This window comes from Mytilus galloprovincialis, chromosome 8, assembly GCF_965363235.1.
Source record: "Mytilus galloprovincialis chromosome 8, xbMytGall1.hap1.1, whole genome shotgun sequence".
NCBI classification, from domain to species: Eukaryota; Metazoa; Mollusca; class Bivalvia; order Mytilida; family Mytilidae; genus Mytilus; species Mytilus galloprovincialis.
The window spans coordinates 30810011-30825344 of NC_134845.1; positions in this window are offsets into that span (position 1 = coordinate 30810011).

The following is a 15334-nucleotide window of genomic DNA, read 5'->3' on the forward strand; positions in this document are numbered from 1 at the left end:
ACTTTGCATTTTATTGAAGGGTGTGTCACACTCATATAGCATGATATGGATTGGCCACTGGGATATACATGAATTTATTATTAACGTTTTTAATCGGCCTTAATTTTAGTGTTTGTTCAAAGTAACACGTTCTAAAATCCGTCTGAAAGTGTCTTTCTAATACAACAGGGTACATACAACGTGTTTTCGTTCTCATATGCACATGATATTTGTCACTGGATGTTAAATCTACTTCGTCAGCATCATCTAATTGGTTTTTTTCTTCAAATACTTAATAATATGTTGTTTACAAATCATTCTTAAGAAGTAAATGGAAAGGAGCAAATGCAGCTACATTGGTTATCTTAAATTTTAAGATTTTAATTAATTTTATTCCATTTAGTTCCTATCTACATAAGTGCAGAGGAGAACTGCAGTTGTCCGCATGTAAACTTCTAGCAGTTGTTAGCAATTTGAGAACATCGCAATCCGTTACTGTTTCAACACTCAGGGGTGTTTCAAGTCTGTATTTTTAAATAATTATTATTGTTGCTCTCTTTTTTAGCAATGACTCACTCTCTACTATCCTTATCTATTATTTTATATTCTGCGTCTCCATCCATACTCTCGTGTATGCAAAGAGGGTTTGGATTGAGGTTGTTATTTATTTCTGTATTCTTTAAATTGTTATGCCAATTTTCTCTATATTCTATTTATCTTACTCATTATTCTTTCTCTATCCTTTATATTCTAGCATCCCAATATATTTTACTTACAGATGTATAGTTACATTACGACGTTTATCTCTGATTTATATACTGGTTATCAATGTATATGACAATTTGGTGTCATTAAGGACAATTAAACAGAATCCAAATGATATATGCACTTTTTGATATCATTTTTGTCGATATTCAATTTTCATTGTCTAAATTGTTCATTGTTCATGTGTTGTTTCCGTATATTTTATGTTTCATTGTTCATGTGTTGTTTCCGTATATTTTATGTTTTATAGTTGTTTCTGTATATTTTAGCCGCTCGTCTTGATTCCTTCCATTTGATCCGATAACACCCCATGTAACAATAAAATTATACTTGTATTACCATTCATAACTCTTAACAGACAAAATAACAGACAGGGTTTCATACATCCGACACATTAACAGACCAGGTTTTAAATGAAAATTGATTATTGTCACCAAAGTACATATTTTCGTTTTGGCACAATGATATTAATATGGTTAACAAACATAATGCATGTCTTTTTTTCGATGTTCAAAATATTGCCTGCAAGTAAATTTGTGTACATTTCGTGTGTGTAAAATGTGTGTAAATTTGTGTAAATTTATTGATGAGTAACCCTACTTTTCATTTTACACCACTTGATTCAGTACATTGATTGTTCTGTCAGGCTTGAAGAATTTTTATGAAAAACATATATTTTAAAGGCTATACAATGAAACATATAGAACTTACAATGATTTTCTCGATTACACCTGATTAACAGACTTTAAATAACCCGATTAACAACCGGCGATATAGCCGCATACTTAAGATAGATTAACCGACCAATTTATCGGTTAGCTTAGTGCCGGCCGGTATCTACCGGAATTATCAAGTAATAACATGTTTGACATTAGAAGATTGTATTGTTTTGCATTATCTTTTCCATCTTACACAAAAGGACTAATGTAAATATTTTGTTTACAGTTTGTTTGTTTTGTTTAATCCGTATCTTAAAACACTGGATCAATGTTTAGATACTATGTACCTAGGTTCATGCACGTTTCATCGTTTAACGGATAATAATCGTTTCTACCTTCCTAATCGCATCTATTTATATCTTTTTTTCTTTCAGTTTCCTATATCATTTGGATCTTTGTTTCTGTTCGGTTAAGGGTAAATACAATAACTTGCTTTTTAAAATGTTTATGTCCTTTCGGCTATTTTCTTCTCTTTAGTCGGGATATTGTCTCTTTGAGACATTCCCCATTCCATTCTCAGTTTGAACGCAGTGATTGGTCAATTTTGTACTTATACGTTAATAACATTAACGGTACCAATTTTCCTGCACCAGATGCGCATTTCGACAATACATATCTCTTCAGTGGTGCATTGGTGTTCGTGGCCAAAATATTTGAAATCCAAAGCTTATATAAAAGATGAAGAGCTATAATCCAAAAGGTCCAAAAAGTATAGCCAAATCCGTGAAAGGAATCAGAGCTTTGCACGAGGGAGATACATTCCTTAATAACCTGTATTACAAAAAAGTAAGACAACATTATGTGGTAACCATGTATCATTTAGTTTTGTTGTCTGTTGATTTTTATTCTGTACTCATAACCGTTGCACCTCATTCCAAACGGTCTATGTAAAACTAGCGAAATTATGATTATGAATAAAATGACTATTATATTAGTTCGTAAGCTCACTATTAAGGACTTTCCCATTAATGACAAATATAAGAATGACATTAAGATATCTGCCTCTGGCAGTTAAATAAAATTTAGAATTTGTTTTGGTTTTTTCAAACTTTCTCCATAGTTTGACTCATGACTCTACAGGTTTTTGACATTTATGAGTTATGCAAACTTAATCACTGAATAGCGAAATGGAATTCTTCAAGGGTTATAGAATATCAAAGTAACTTAATGTGTACAACACGAATAACATCTGGACTAACCTTATACCGGGAAGCTCAACAACAAATGAATGGGCGGCCAATTGTATCAAAACCAACGGCTAAGCCAGTCAGATACATCAGTCTTTAAGGCCATGCAAGCTTCGCAATAACTCGGAGCCTGTTGTTGGTACATGGTGTTTAGTTACGTCTTATGATTTTGAATGCCACTTTGAATGCTTCTCATAAGAAACACTAAAATTATATGCAATTAAACTTTAAGGAAATAGTCATATCAAGTATAGTTTAGTTCTAAGTATAGTTTAGTTCTTATCCCAGTCAGTCAACAAACATGACTGTCCTTAAATGACAATTTTCGACAGATTTTTGTGTTGTTACTTTTTATTACAAATAAAGGAAACAGTAGTATACCGCTGTTTGAAACATCAATCGATTGAGAAAAAAACAAACACTGGTTACAAACTCAAACTGAAGGAAACACTTCAAATATAAGAGGAAATCTACGACAAAAAAAAAAACACCAAAAAACACAGCAACTAGTAGTCTCATCATGGATTTCTGGAAAGCATTCGACAAAGTAAGCCACAGTCTCTTAATCCATAAACTCAACCATTATGCTATCAGAGAGAAAATTAATGCTTGGTTAAAGGCTTTCTTTCTGATAGAACACAATGCATTGTCATAGAAGGAGAGAAGTCTGACATCATAAATGTAGAGTCTTGAGTTCCGCAAGGATATGTACTGGGACCTAGCCTTTTCCTTTTGTACATCAATGACATGCCGGAAGACATTTCGTCAACAGTGAGGCTATTTGCAGATGACACCATTGAATACCTCACTGTGTATCAGAAAGCAACATTCTACAAGATGACTAAAACAAGCTAGCGACATGGGAAGAAAAATGGATGATGCAGTTCCATCCGGACAAATGTGTAGTTCTACCAATTACCAAAAAGGAGGAACCAATACACAATAACTACATCATCCATGGCCACAAGCTGGAACATGTTTCATCAGCCAAATATCTAGGCGTCACCATAATATCTGATTTAAAGTGGGGCGCGCATATAAACAACATCTGTCAGAAAGCAAATAGGACAATACGATTCCTTAAACGAAACTTAAACATAGCAAATAGTGAAATCAAGGAAAAGGCATATACAGCTTTAGTTACCAATAGTTGAATATGCAAGCTCATTTTGAGATCCTCATTTACAAAAAGACAAACACAAACTGATATGGTACAACGGAGACCGGCTTGTTGAATGTCTGGAAGTACCTATCAGCCACGTTTGCCTATTCTCCAGGACCCAACACATCGTGTTTCTGCAGTACAGAATAGGACAAACTCTATAATATTCCGTGGCTCATATGAAGGGTGGGTGCTTCATCAGGGGTCCTGACCCAATCCTTCATAATGTACTAAGCTTTGACTACCGATCTAGTCAGTATTTCTTTTAAGTTCCGATGTCTACTATACGCCACCATTGGTGGTTTTGGAAATAGCTCCCTACATTTCGCATTGCGAACTAGTTTTTTATAATGTTTTCGTAAAGCTTTATTTATATTTCCTAACGAGAAGTGATATTTAGTTACAAATACTAGTGGTATTTGCTTGTCAGATTCTTGTTTAAAGCGGAGTAACTCTGGTCGTTCGATATTGAGAGCCGATTCACAGTTGCGAAGTATTTCAAGGTCCTTATATCCCTTTTGCTCAAGATGGCCTTTGAATATACAAAGAGTATCTTTTAAATTTTGCGTGTTGCTGTTGTTTCGGTGGTGGCGAATAGCTTCCCCTTTTATAAATCCGGAGAAGACTGTTGGGTTATGCATAGACGTCCTATCTAAATATTGAAACGTATTAGTAGGTTTGGTGTAGCTCTTAATATCAAGGATACCGGTGTTCCTGAACCTCAACCCTTTATGTACGACTGTATCGAGAAAGATAATTTCCTCGTTTGAAATTTCAAACGTAAACTTTAATAAAGGGTGATGATCATTTGCTATTTTAAAAAACTCCTCAACTTCTTCCCGTGATGAATGGGCTATTATAAACGCATCATCTCTATACCTTCCGTAAAATAAGATCTTATTTTTATACTTATATTTTTCAATAATTTCATTGATAACTTCGAATGCTCTAATATCACAAATTTCTGGGCTGCATTTACTTCCCATACTAGCGCCTATTTTCTGTACAAAGTATCGGTCATTAAATTCAAAATAATTGTTTTTCAACACTGTGGCTACTAACGATTTAATTGTTTCACAGCTAGGTAATTTTATCGGATAATCTTCTTTTACTGCACTGTTATAAGCCCGTCCAACAGAATGAATGAGTTCATTGAACTCCATGTTTGTATACATGCTGGTACAGTCAAAAGAAACTAAGAGGCAATCCCGATCAGGCCTTAAATTTTCTATTTTATTTATGAAATCCCCACTATCTCAAATGTAACTGTTCTGTCTTTTAACTATAGGTATCAAAAAGTAATCAATAAATTTGCTAACCCTTTCGGTGACAGAGTTACATTGAGAAATAATCGGTCTGCATGGGGGTAATTCATTAACTGTCATCGTTTGTTTTTTTATCCCTTGAATAACAAGTTCACTTAATTTATGAAGTTTAGGAAGAAGAAAAAGACGACCCAATCTGGGTCTATCTTTCGTTGAGCCACGGAGAAAATCAAGAGTTATCCCATCATATAAGGAAGACTTGCCTTAAGATATTGCAGCATTTCTACTGGTCCAGACTTCGAAATGATGTCGCAGAATACTGCAAATCATGCCATATATGCCAGGTTGTTGGTAAGCCTAACCAGAAAATACCACCAGCACCACTTCTGCCTATTCCAGCCTTTGACGAACCTTTCAGTAGAGTTCTAATTGACTGCGTTGGACCTTTACCAAAGACCAAAACTGGAAATGCGTATTTATTGACGATCATGTGTACATCCACTCGCTTTCCTGAGGCTATTCCGCTAAGAAATATCAAGACACCTACTATTGTCAAAGCACTTATCAAATTTTTCACATTAGTAGGACTTCCTAAGTCTATACAGTCCGACCAGGGATCAAATTTCATGTCAGGTTTATTTCAGCAAGTCGTGTACCAGTTAGGGATTGCTCAGTATAAATCAAGTGCGTACCATCCAGAATCTCAAGGTGCCTTAGAACGTTTTCATCAAACATTGAAGAACATGATTAGAACTTTTTGTCTTCAATTTGACAGAGACTGGGATGATGGAGTTCACTTTCTACTTTTTGCAGTCCGAGAGGCTGTTCAAGAATCCCTTGGATTTAGTCCCTTTGAGTTAGTATTTGGCCATACTGTAAGGGGACCGTTAAAATTGATTAAGGAAAAGTGGCTTACTGAACATACTGACTTGAATCTTTTAGACTATGTATCTAGATTTAAGGAAAAATTGTACACTGCTTGTCAAATTGCTCAGAAAAACTTAAAAAATGTACAGAACAAGATGAAAATATGGTATGATAAAGATGCCAGGGACAGAGTTTTTGAGCTTGTTGATAAGGTACTTGTATTTTTGCCAGTCCCTGGACATCCTTTACAGGCTAAATAGTGTGGTCCTTATACAATAGAAAGTAAAATCAATGATTTAAATTATATTGTAAAAACTCCAGGTCGGCGTAAACAAAACAGAGTGTGTCATATTGATATGTTAAAACCATATTTTGAGCGTACTAATGAAAATGAGAGTAAACCAGTTGCCACTTTAGGCATGGTTAAATTTGAGAACAATCATGACAAACCAGATGTAATTGAACCACCTTTGAGTTCTAAAACTTTGGAAGAGACAGTTAGATTGAAAAATTCAGAAATTTTGTCAAATTTAGACTCAAAACTTGCACATCTGTCTTTTGATCGTAGAGAAGAAATAAAAACATTGGTATTTTCTTTTAAAAATCTTTTTCCAAATGTGCCAAACAAAACCACTGCTGTTTGTCATGATGTTGATGTAGGAGATGCTTCTCCAATTAAGCAACATCCTTATCGGCTTAATCCGCTCAAACTTGAAGCTATGAGAAAAGAAATTAAATATATGCTTGACAATGATATTATTGAGCCGAGTAACAGTGAATGGAGCTCTCCTTGTCTCCTTGTGCCAAAACCAGATAAAACATTTCGTTTCGTGACTGATTTCAGAAAAGTAAATTCAGTCTCAAAATCTGATTCATATCCGATTCCAAGGATAGACGATTGTATTGACAACATTGGTCAAGCAAAATTTGTGAGGTTATTGGCAAGTTCTACTGACACAGAGAGCTCGTGAAATATCAGCTTTTGTTACACCATTTGGCTTATTTCAATATACTGTAATGCCGTTTGGCATGAAAAGTGCACCAGCTACATTTCAAAGAATGATCAATAATGTTATAAAAGATTTAAACTGTTGTTATGCTTATATTGATGATCTAATTGTATGTAGTGATAGCTGGGAACAGCATTTAACACATTTATATGATACTTTTGATAGATTGTCACAATCAAATTTGACTGTTAATCTTGGCAAAAGTGAATTTTGCAAGGCCACTGTTGATTATTAAGGGCATACAATTGGCCAAGGTCAGGTGAAACCTATTATAGCAAAAGTGGATGCCATTACAAAATTTCCTCCTCCTACAAATAAAAAACAACTTATGAGATATTTAGGCATGATTGGATTTTACAGGAAATTCTGTTCAAATTTTGCTACTGTTGTTCAACCATTGACTCATCTTTTAAGAAAAGATTCTATATTTATCTGGAGTGAAAATTGTCAAAACGCTTTTGAAAATAGCAAATCACTTTTAATTTGTAGTCCAGTTCTGATTACTCCAGACTTTGAAAAACAATTTAAACTTGCCGTTGATGCAAGCGATGTAGGAATTGGAGCTGTTTTATATCAAGAGACAGATGATAATGTTGAGAAACCTATATCATATTTTTCTAAGAAATTAGATAAACATCAGAAAAATTATTCAACTATTGAAAAAGAGTGTTTTGCAATGTTGTCAGCACTTCACTATATATCCTATTCTTGTTTGTACTGATCATAATCCTCTTACCTTCATACATAAAATGAGAAACAAGAATCAGAGGTTGACTAGGTGGAGTTATTGTTACAGGAATATGATGTAATTGTAAAACATATTAAGGGTAAAGATAATGTAATAGCAGATGCTTTATCTAGAGCTTATTAAAACACTTTGTATATACTATGTATTTTTGTTTATTTTATTCATGATAAGTTTTTGTTACACTAAAACTTCTTTTGAGGGGGGAGGTGTTATGATATTGCAATTATTGTATTTATTTATGTTGGCCTGATTTGTGTTGTGTGGCCTGATAGTTGTTTACAGAATAATCTTAGAACTGTGCAGTTTAGAAATCACTGGAACAATTACAGAATGATTGGAACTTTCCAGAATGATCCTAATAAAAGATGTGTTATATAAACTTCTACATTTTACTAGAAACTTCTATTGTAACTTTCTAAGATGTTCCATTATAGACTGTTCTAGAATCTTCCATGACAACTATATATATACAGGCACTAAAGTTAAACACTCACTCTTGGATTTAGACTTAGAAATCGATAGACATTTATATTCATAACATTTGGATTGACACTTTTATTCTACAAACAACATCGTGCTGGATTGTGGCCGTAATATTCAGATTGGATTCCAAGAGATATCCAGATACAGATAAAGATAAAAGATTGGACTCATATTTTTGACAGTTAAGTTGACAGTAATATTTGTGTAATACTTCTTGTAAACTTTTGTATAATAAATATTGTTAAATTTTACTATTGATTCGTGTCTTTTGTTGGCTACAATTTAAAGGCGATTTCTGGCCGTAACAATAGCTATTTTGACATCACAGGTGGCCAAAGCAGTTTTCTTTACCCCAATTATAACACCTTTTTCAACGCCTTTTCTACTCAGAATTCATAAACCTTCCAATAAATGTCATTATGAAAAAATATAATTAAAATAATATATATTTTATACACTTAATAAATATCAAAATGTGTGCAATGCAATTTGGATAACCGAAAAAACAATCGGTTTTAAAGACATTTCTTCAAAATATGAATGAATATTATTTGAAAATAAATATTATAATATATATCAGAGACATATTGTATTATATGTCTCTGTATATATGCAACGCAATTTGGTTGACCTAAAAATAATCGGTTATAAAGACATCACTGTAGCTGCCATATCAAAAATTTTATCAACTAATTTCTTTTAACGGAGGCTCAACTTTGAAATATATTTACGATTTACTGCTGTCCTAAACACGCTAAAGAACAATAAATGGTACCATAAATTAATTAATTGCATTTGATGGTGTTAATGTCTCACAAGGCAACCCCATTATTAAATAATAGTTAACATACCTGATAATGGAACAATACCATTTTAATCTGCATTACGAAATGTAAATTGAATAGAAATACCTGGAATCTAGTTTTCAATTTTAATACCTCGATAATAATACAAAAATATTAATGTAACTGGAATTAAAAACTATGTGAATCAAACATTTATTATACAATCTAGCATCAATTAAAATAAATTCGCTCGTATTATAATAACTTTAGTCAAAGATTTGTATACTATATATAAATCATTGCTTTGGTAAATTGTCCACTAATGTATAAATTATCAAGTTGAATGTGACCGATTTTAAATTAATTAATCAATAATAATGTTGAAATTGAAAAATTAATAAGATAAGTATTTACATTAATTATGCGTACAATAAACTCAACAATCTGACCTTAGATAAATTCAGTTACTTCCTAGCAGACCGTGCATTCAAAATATTGTGAGGAGTGCTTTAGCTGTTAAAATTGATATGCCGTGTAATCGAATTAAGACATGCGCGTTACATTGACCTGTGCATGAACTGTTGCAAGTCTTGCCTTCCTCTGATAACGCGATTTAACGGTCAAGCCCTTTAAATCGAAATATATTATGTAATTCATCTATGTATGTTTTTCTCTGTCCTGAGTGTTCTTGCATTTATTTGTTTTGTATTCCTGTCACGTTATGTTCTCATTGTAACGATATTTTATAACATTGCAATGATTGATGTTCGTTTTTGTATCAATTCAGTGTTCATGTTGTTTTGTCGTTTTCCTCTCACAATTTTTATTTGTGACCAGTATTTGTTAAAGTTAAATCGATCTATGACTAAAGAATAGCGGTACACTACTATTGTCTCTATATTGAGATTTTATGATAAACATTTAGACACAGTTTCAGTAATTTTTGTTATAACATCTTGTAATTGTAAAGATAATGGTTTAAGAAAAACTGCATACATACAAATTAGAAGATGTGGCTGTTACTTTTTGTGTGTTTTTAATTTTTCCTGAGCATGCACTTATTTAGAGTCATAGATTGATACCCAATATCCTTTGTTTCCTTTATGATTGCTAATGAGTCGATTATCCACAAAGTTCAAATAAAATGGTTCTTAGCAATTATAGGCAACCGTATGGCCTTCAACAATGACCAACACCCATACCGTAAAGTCGTCTATATTATGATAGATGTAATATTATCTGTTTGTTTTCTTTCGAATACAATAATGGATGAAAACTAATTAAGTCACTTACAGGCAATTGTACCGTTATTTAGGAGTTAAATGTTACTTAATGATTGATTGATTGATTGTGTTTGACGCCCCCTTTACCATCCTTGACTTGATTGTGATTTTTAAGGTGGAGGAAGACATAGTTTACTGAAAAAATCATTGACATTCGGTCAATATCGGTTGACAGGCTACTTACTGCTTACAGTAAATGATTCTTTTTAGAACAGTCAGCAACCGATGCCCCGTATTTATATGGTTTAATTGTTACATTGTTATACATTGCAGATGTATTTCTTAATAGAAAGTCAAGAGATAGAAGGTCAACAACAACCTACCGAATCAAAGTCAACTATAGACCATAGTCTAGTAACTAATCAGTAAAAAAACATGGAAAATATTCATTCGTGACACGTATTTTACTACAGATGAATGTCTCCTCAAAGGTTCATAAGATTTACAAAGATTTTAAAAATAATTCATGTTTTTTTTTTTTTTATTTGTTTAGGTTCAGAATACTAAGAAAGACACGAAGAGAAAGGATACTGCAAGATATATCGACAAATTATCAAGAGCTGTTTTCCCGCTTGTTTTTGTGATATTCAATATCGTATACTGGCTATACTATATGACATAACATCGCGTTTATTTTCTATATTTTACATTGATATTTAATAAACGCTAGAATTCATCTTTCTTCGGGTGCAAAAACACAATTTAGGCCACCGAAGAGGAGGATGTTTGAATAATTCATAGATAAAGGTATTTTACCCCCTTTTCATACAGAATTTCAAAAGTAATGACAACATAGCATCGAAAGTAACTGGGAACTCATGAACTCAATGCTGCAAATTCCGCCAACTGAAATTCCGGATACAAGTAATGACTTTGATCCGTTCTTATTCGGTCAAGGAACTGTTTGGAACGTTATTTGTTGTTACTTTATCACGTAGAACGATAAAATATAGAATATTTTAGAAATTTAAATGTGACTTCACTTTTTTGCGTCGATCTCTTCGGCGAACACGTAATACGTTGTTCGGCTGTGCTGTTTTATGTGCTGATTTCGGTTGTTTTACGTATTCATTTTTATTCTGTAGTTAGTCACTACTTCTGTTTTAACATGTTTATCTATTATATAGTCATTTTTATAAATTTACTATTTGCAAAATTATGACTTATTTTGAATACTAAGGATTTTCTTATCCAATAACCTTAGCCGTATTTGGCACTAATGTTTGGAATTTTTGGTCATCAATGCTTTCATCTTTGTTTGCCTTTGTTTGGTATTTTAACCTGAGCGTCACTGATGAGTCTTATGTAGACAAAACACGCGTTTGGCGTATTAAATAATAAGCCTGGTATTTTTAATAACTATTAGCTTGTCGTAATGTTCTATTGTATACTTTATTGGTGTGTTTCTCTGTTCTGTATGTTCTCCCATTTATTTGTAATTGTAGTCCTGTCATGTAATGTAGTCATTTTAATGTTATATTTAATATTGCCATAAAAGCGGGAGGTTTGGATAGCCACAAAAGAAGGTTCAACCCAACTTTTTGTTTTAAGATAGCCTGTACCAAAGGAGTAGGTTCAGTAAGACCCCTTTTTGGCCCCAAAATATAGCAGTTTTACAAAATTGTTAAAATGTATACTTTTAGTGATTTATTGGACAGTAGAATGCTTCTGCTACATACATATGGGCTGTTTTTGACAATACGATGTTCATATATAGAGAACTAGCACCATTAAGTCATGCTAAATTACTGAAATCTTCACAATTGTAAAATTTTGGTTAAATTTTAGACGGTTTCCGTGTAAAACGAAAGTGGCCGCATTCGTGTTCATCCAAAATATTTAAATGTAAGTTGTATTTGATGATAATACATAACATATATAAAGGTTGAGGATGAACACGGATGCGGCCACTTTAATTTTTGACAAAAACCATCTCAAAAGTGACATTTTTCAGCATATTTGGTAGATTTTTCATATTTTAGTTTGAATCGGAGCGTTTTTAATGGCTAAATTAGTTAAAATCTTTCACATAAATTAATTGAATCAAATAAAATAGACACTTGAGTGTTTAAAAACTGGTCAACATCTTTCGTCAGATGAACCTGAAATTTGAGGCCAAAATCGGTCCTTACCGGACCTACTCCTTTAAAAAAGAAGATGTGTTATGATTGCCAATGAGACCATTCTCCAAAAGAGACCAAAATGACACAGCAATTAACAACTATAGGTCATCGTACGGCCTTAAATACTGAGGAAATCCCCTACCGCATAGTCAGCTATAAAAGGCCCCGAAATGACAATGTAAAACAATTCAAATGAGAAAACGAACGGCCTTATTTATATATAAAAATAAATGAACGAAAAACAAATATGTATCACATACTAAACAAACGACAACCACTGAATAACAGGCTGGAAAATAGACATTGTTATATTATAGATTGTCTCCATGCGTGTTGCATTTGAGTGTTTCTGTTGTGTCGTTGATCTCCTTTTATATTTGATCTGTTTCCCTCAGGTATAGTTTGTAACTTGGATTTGTTTTGTCTCAATCGACTTATGAATTTCGAACAGCAGTATACTACTGATGCCTTTATTAATCTATTTGTTATTGTTTTCTACAAATTGCCAAAATATTATATTTGATTGAAGTGTTGTACCGTATCTTTTGTTAACTAGTATATAAAATTTCGTATATATGATCATATACACTAAGTTCATTTTAACATCCACTTAATTCATGTAAGCATATATATATATATATAGAAAATATGAAGTAGCCATTTTTGTCTCTTTTATGAAAAAGTACTCGAAATACATATTCTTTTAAAATATAAAGACATAAACTTATCTCTTAAGACCAGAGATGACTTTCGATGAACCGGAAGTGGCCAATTATCTCCTCTTGTACAGTCAAAAGTATATAGAAACTATGTATTTTTGGGAAGTGTGAAAGAAGCTTTCATATGAGACCAAGACCGGAAGTGATATTTACTTCACCGGAAGTGACATTTACTTCTCCGGAAGTAACACATTATCTCCCTTATTTCTCTCAAAAGTATGCAGAAACTATTTATTTATCGCATCAGTATGAAGAACTTATGATTTGATGCCAATTTTAACTTTGAGTAAACCGGAACTAGCCTCTTTTCAATAACTGTGAAAATTTATGTGAAAAGACCTTCTCTGATTGTTCTCTGAACAATTGGTTTTTAATTTTAGCTTATATTCTTTTTTTGACTAAGTGTAATAGAATAGTGCAGAATTGAATCGTTTAATAAAAAGTGATCGTTTTAAAGTAATTAAAGATTCGCAATAAGTATCAACATTTTTTTATGTAGGGAACTACCATTTGATTTTGATGGGATGGGGCTAGGACCTCTACTTTAGAGAGAGAAAAAATGTCAGGACTCAAAACCAGTGTAACTTTTAAAAAAAAAGAATAAGCAGAGTACGTATTCCGTGTAAAAAAAAAAGTCAGGATAAAAAAATCCTTCCTAGCCCACCAGAAATAAAATGGTTACTTCCTTATGTAACAGGTTCACTGATTGGATGATATTTTCTTTAAATTTAGTAATTCAGTTATTCATTAATTATCATACGCTGCAATGAGTTTAGCATATGCTGAAATGAGTAAAGCATACACTGAAATAAATTATAAAAAAATTATGACCTTCATTCCGCGACAACATTTCGGTATAAGGTTAATAATTTTGCATATGCTTAATTATTTTCGTAAATGCTAAAATGATTTAAGCATTTTCTAAATGCGATATTCATGACCCTGATTCCACGTCATACCGACACATGAAAATTGTATTTCAAGACTTACACTTTGTGAAAATCGACCGTTTGTAAACACGTCCTCTGAAAACAACAATTACATTTAACACTCAATAAAATAAGTTTATCAATAATGTCAGTTTCTACCAAGTTTTGGTTGGATTGAAGTCTTTTCATTGGGGTTTGTTTCTTCTTAAAACCAGACATTTTATACAAATTTTTCGCCAATTGTATGAAACAATGTCCAAAACTGTTATCAGCCTTCAACCTCATAATGAGAAATGCGTTTTTTTTCAAATATCATTCACAACATTCTTAATAGTAAACATTGACATTGTTCAGTCAACAAATCTGTGACCAAGGGAGTTGATATTTCATTTAAAACTGGCAAAAAGATATGATGTTTTGTAATTGTATTTTTCATAATCATCACGTGTTAGAAGATAAACTAAATGCCACTGCACGAACTATATTCACAACAAAACAGTTGAAGGACGCCTCCGGGTGCGGGAATTTCTCGCTACATTGAAGACCTGTTGGTGACCTTCTGCTGTTGTTTTTTTCTATGGTCGGGTTGTTGTCTCTTTGGCACATTCCCCATTTCCATTCTCAATTTTATCTTATTTATAGACATATTGCAATTTGCAGATAGGCACAACAAATCAAAGTTACGGAAATCGGTTGAGACAGTCGGCTTTACTTATCGTACTTACATGCAAATAAGTGCTAACAGACTCATATACGGGGATATTCAGTAGGCCACATCGGCGTGTCCTAATTAATGTGGATAGTATAATTTTGCAATGAATGCGGAGACATGCACTTTGAATATCTATTGATTTTCGATGCTATAAAAAGATGTGCATAAAATAATAAGGTTGTTCTCCGAAAAAAATAGACAGAGAGTGAATTCTGTTTTAAGGTTGAAAATGTATCATAATATTGATATAAAAGGAGGTGTGATGAGATGATTGAAGCTGTTTTTTTTCTTCCTGTTATATTGATGTACGTTTTGGAAACAAAATTTATCAACAGTTTGTAGATATTCCTATTGGCACTCATTGCGCCCCTTTAATAGCAGACTTGTTTTTGTACTGTAAAAGAATCACAGTTTATGATTAAACTTAGTACTGACACGTCTAAATTGTATTAAATTGATAAATGCAACAACACTTACCGTTATCTTGATGATATTTTTTCATTAAATAATCAAGAATTTTCTCAATATACTGCCGAAATTTATCACAAGAAACTTATTTGAATAAATCAAATTTTAACGGTAATAACTGTCCTTTCAT